We start from the raw sequence: 5,761 nt of genomic DNA, 5'->3' as shown, positions 1-5,761 counted from the left end.
TATTACAGGCTAAACACAGCAGTGCAAAAACAACTTCCCACAAACCACAGGGGAAAAAAGGGCTACCTAAGTATGACTCCCAATCAGCAACAACGATGTACAGCTGTTCCTGATTGAGAGCCATACCAGGCCAACAAAGAAATACACAACCTAGAAAATCATAGAAATACAAAACCAGAACAATACCCCAAAACCCCGGAACACATAAAACAAACACCCCTCTTACATAATTACATATCCCAACAAACCCTGAACCACATAAAACAAACACCCCCTGCCACGTCCTGACCAAACTACAATAACAAATAACCCCTTTACTGGTCAGGACGTGACACATCTGCTCCTGCCACGCCTTCTAGTGCTCATCCTGTGCCTCCTTGACCTGCCGCCACTCCCCCATTCGTATTTGAGTGATCCCTGGACACTGGCTGGCCCTCTTGGGGTGCGTGGGGTACGGGGAGTGCGTGGGGTGGGGGCGGAGAAGCGGGGTGTGGCCGGGGAGGGCAGGATGCCCATGCCGCTGTTGCTGGGTGGGGCACTGTTGGACATGAAGAGCGTGTGGGTCTGAGGTGTGTAGCTCTGGTAGTCTGGCTCAACACTGGGGATGTTACCGCCACTCCCCCAGTGGCTCTGACTCCCTCGCTGGAGTCAGAGCAGATCCCCACCAGCTGCAAACTGTTCCATAATCAAGGCCTCTACAAATACTCAGTCCTGCCAGATCGTAATCTCTGCTCAGCCAGTCCATGTTTCTAGCCATTTGTTCCTGTTGTGCCTGTTTTCTCTTGCCTGACACTGTTTTCCTCTCCGCTACAGTTCTGCCCGCTCTGACTCTGTCCCTATCTCCAGTCCGACTTCTCGTCTGCTACTCTATCCTGGATTCCCCACTCTACGCTCCCTTGGATTCCCCTCCGGACCTGCTTACCAGGTCCCAACTCCTCTCGCTCCAGCCTCAGACCCCCGCACCTGGTTTCCGGCAACCCGCCCGAGCTTCCCCTGGCCTGCACTCAATCTTCCCCCTTGTTTCAATAAATACCTTAGTTACCTCATCCCAGTCTCCTCTTCTGAGTCTGCTCTTGGGTTCACCTGTTCCGTGTGACACCACTAGTGTTCTAACAGGTCAGAGAATGTTCTCAATTAGAGTTTTCTAAGAGGTCGGAGAATATTCTCCACTAGAGCGTACTAACAGGTTGGAGATCGTTATAAACTAGAGAGTTTTAATCAGTCTGAGAATATTCTCCACTATTAATAATTGAATGTACAAATAATCTGTTTCCATTAGGTTTAACTACTGTCCAAAATTGAGTTAAGTAAAGTGTACACTACAGTGAACTAACAGGTTGGAAAATGTTCAAGATTGTTATAATAGGTTATACAATGTTCTACACAATAGTTTTCCCACAGGTTGGAGAATGCTCTAGACTACAGTGTCAGCAGGTTAGAGTGCTGTAGGAGAATGTTTTAGAATGTCTTAGCAGGTTAGAGAATGGAGGAATGTTAAAACACAAGGGTATTCCAAACCTCCTCTTTGAGAGTTTCTAGGAGTTCTGGCATTTGCTTGAGCCCTGCTCTAACACACCTGTGCTGATTCTACTAATCAGCTGTTCCTCAGAACCATGTTGAGCTGAGTCCCTGTAGGGGTTGGGTGGGTGACTGGCCTGTGGTTTGGGTCAGGTTCTGATCACAGACTGATGTAAACACACCTCTCCCTCTCTTTCTCTATCCGCAGACTGCAGCTCCCTCAATTCTCATTTCCTCTCCCTCAGGGTTCTCTCTACTCTCCTTTCATCAAGGAGCAGCTTTTTCCTGCATCCACACTTCTCTCTCTAGCCCTGTTTATACATGGTTCTAACATGCTTCCTTTGTCCTGATCTTGATCATCTGATTGGGCCCACGTTTTTAGACAGGTGTAGACAATCAAATGACACATTGTGATCAGCCCACCTCCAGAGTTAGTTAGACACACATTGTGTCAGGATATCTTACAAGTGTAGACAGATCTGGACAGAGAAACCATTTAAATCATAATTATTCCGCCCTATAAAATCATTGACTGGTGGCACCATTGACTTATTAAGGCGTCATCATGCTTCAGTTCGGCTGGCACCTAGCCTAACTCGGCTAGCCGAACCGAACGAGTGCGCTCGCGTACTCCCTTTAAGACCTTAGCTTGAGAAACAAATACAAATTGACAAGAGTACTGTTTGTCCATAGCCTCAAATTAGTCTGAATGAATCTAAGGACTCAAGAAATAATTAATTTTGACGTTTTTGATGAAGAGTTCTTAGTCACGCAATTTTAGATCTAAGATGTTTGGTGCAGTATTTTTCAATTATAAAATATGCATGAAAACGAGTCGTCTCTCATTGAATGACAACAAAGACTTTATTGAAGAATCCCTGCTGTTGACCAAGGGGCGTAGACTTCAGCTTGCCTCCAGGAAAAAATGTGTGTGCCGAAGAACCAACAGAAAAACCCTCACCGAAGTCCAAAACAAACAAAAATGTCACAAAATGTCGTCATTATATATGCATGAACTCTACTGAACTGTTTTGTGCCCTAAAATAAATACATATTATTTCGAAGCAATAGCTGTTAAATAATTTGCATACAGGGAGGGAACAGGAAATCTGTTCACAGTGCAGGCACGATGGACGGATATGAGACACATTTTAATACCATGTGTAGACATATTTCTGAATATGTGGACACAATCAGAATGTGGACAAGATCAGGACAAGGATGCATGTTAGCGCCAGGTATAAACTAGGCTTCTCTCTCTCCCTCCCCCATATCTCTCTCCATGGTAACGCTGCTCTTTTCACCAGGTTGAATTCCATTACTGTGTGTGTGTGGTGGTGTGTGGTGTGTGTGTGGTGTGTGTGTGTGTGTGTGTGTGTGTGTGTGTGTGTGTGTGTGGTGTGTTTGCTCTTAGGCAGTGACGGGAGATGAAAAGGGTCAATGCTTTTTAAGCCTTTCACAGCGTTCCTCCATTAACGCAGAGAGAGTAGGGGGAAGAGAGGGATGGAGAGAGGGATGGAGAGAAAGGGATGCAGACACACATGGACGGAGTGAAAGAGCATTAGAGAGATGGAGAGATGGAAAGACAGAGGGATGGAGAGAAAGGAATGTAAAACATATATAGATGGAGAGAAAGAGGCGGTCATAACAGAGAGAGAGAGAGAGAGCGAGAGAGATGAGAGATGGAAAAGAGAGAGAGAGAAAGAGAGAGAGACAGCAGAAGGAAGAAAAAGGAAGTGAGCAATAACAGTGACTCTTCACAGAGTAGCCTGGCTGTCTGTAATGAGTTGGCTGCATCAGTCTTTCTCTCTCCCTCTCTTTTTATTCCTCTCTTTTTTTTCTTTCTCTCCCTCTCTTTCAGTAAGCTACTATGTCCCCACGGAAACAACGTCAACTTTATGCCCCGTGAACCCTCTCTCCTCCTCTCACCCCCTCTCCGCTCCCCATCTCCTCTCCCCCTCTCTCCCCCTCTTGCCCTCCTCCCCCTCTCTCCTCCTCTCACCCCCTCTCTGCTCCCCATCTCCTCTCCCCCTCTCTCCCCCTCTTGCCCTCCTCCCCCTCTCTCCTCCTCTCTCCCCTCATCTCCTCTCCCATCTCTCCCCCTCATACCCTCTTCCCTCTCTCTCCTCCTCTTTCCCCCTCTCTCCCCCTCTCGTCATCCTCCCCCTCTCTCCCCTTCGCCCTCCTCCCCCTCTTGCCCTCCTCCCCCTCTCTCCCCCTCTCTCCCCCTCTCATCATCCTCCACCTCTCTCCCCCTCGCCCTCTTGCCCTCCTCCCCCTCTCTCCCCCTCTCGCCCTCCTCGCCCTCTCTCCGCTCTCTCCTCCTCTCGCCCCCTTCCCCCTCTCTCCCCCTCTTGCCATCCTCCCGATCTCTCCCCCTCTTGCTCTCCTCCCCCTCCCTCCCCCTTTCTACCCCTCTTCCCCTCCTCCCCCTATCTCCCCCTCTCGCACTCTTACATCATCCTCTCCCTCACACATCAGAGGCTGCAGGTTCAATTGACTGATCATGTAAAATGGTCTCAAACGGTCTTTACACCAAAGCTGGACCTTTAGTCACACACATACTGGAACACACGCATGAAAACTGACACCCATGCACACGCACGCACGCCTGCACGCACGCCTGCACGCACACACACACACACACACCACGCACACGCACACACACACACACACACACACACACACACACACACCACACACACACACACACACACACACACACACACACACACACACACACACACACACACACACACACACTCAAACGCTCTTTAGACCAAAGCCGGACCTTTTGCCAGCCCCAGGGAACATTTCTGTGTAAATGCTGATGTCACAGTCTGCTCTCTGATGGCATCTACACTGATTGTAGTGTGTGTGTGTTTGTGTTTGTGTGCGTGTGTGTGTGCGTGTGTGCATGTGTGTGGCCTCTGATGGCATCTCTGCTGATTGTGTGTTGTGAAGCGTGGGAACTCTGTGCTGATTTAGCCAATTACAGCTTGGCTAACGAAAGGTCACCATATAATTGCATAGAACACTTTCGCACGGGAGAGAGGGGGAGATGGAGGGAGAAAGAGAGAGATGGAGGGAAGGAGAGAGGAAGGAGGGATGGAAAGAGAGAGAGAGGGAGAGAGTTGGAGGGAGAAAGATGATGTGAGAAAGTGGGGGAGAGAGAGACAGAGATGGAGGGAAGGAGAGAGGTGGAGGGAGGGAGAGAGGAGTGAGAGATGGAGGGGGAGAGATGGTGGGAGCGAGAGAGATGGAGGGAATGAGAGAGGATGGAGGGGGAGACAGGGAGAAAGAGATGAAGGAAGAGAGCGAGAGGGGGTGAGATATGGAGGGAGAGAGATGGTGAGAGCAATATAGAGATGCAGGGAAGGACAGGGGATGGAGGGAGGAAGAGAGAGGGAGAGGGAGTTGGAGGGAGAGAGGGAAAAAGAGAGGGTTGGGGAGAAAGGGCAGAGAGATTGATCAAGTAAAGTAGACAGGTAAGAGAAAAATAAAAAGGTAGAGGGAGAAAAAAGAAAGAGACATGGATGGTGATAGAGAGAAAGGAGGTATTTGTGGAAGCTGTTAAGCAGGTCTGATCCTCTCTCTCTCGACGTGGTTAGTCTTAGTGCTGGGAACGCAAACTTCTGTCTTGGGACCTTTGCTTGAACAAGTTTGGAGCTAGCTTGGGGAAGCAGCTAGCCTAGCTGCAAGCTATCAAGCTAACCTGTTCTACTACACCCTGAAACCAAGCCCGCAATGTGGTTAACCTTTGTGGCTGGGACCGCATTCCATCTGTCCTGGGCTTCGGATTACCTCCTGCCCGTGTCTCTCGTCTCGTTACTGAATGGATAGTGGGCATCTACTACTATGCCACTAAAAGCCAAAAAACGAAGATGACTACTTCTCTGCTGGGCTGTTACGTGAACTCATTGAGAAGCTGAACGACTTCTATAAGGAAATATTATTCCAATAGGAAAATAACTATGAAAGCTTTATACACATGATTATGGAGTCTATGAACAAACGGCTGGACAACCTAACTAAAGATGTCCAAGAAATAATGTTGTAATAGATGGTATCCAGGAAAGTCAAAGTGAAACATGGGCTGAATCAGAAGACAAAGTTTGTAAATTGCCTCTTGAAAAGCTACAACTGGACCACAGAAAGTTGAGCTGGAATGTGCTCACTGGTCTGAGAATCTAAGTGACACTGGTGCTTGCTAGTGTTGCCAGATACAGGACGATTGTAGTGA

This window comes from Salmo salar, chromosome 01, assembly GCF_965601325.2.
Source record: "Salmo salar chromosome 01, fSalSal1, whole genome shotgun sequence".
NCBI lineage: Eukaryota > Metazoa > Chordata > Actinopteri > Salmoniformes > Salmonidae > Salmo > Salmo salar.
Note: the sequence above shows the minus strand (reverse complement) of the source record.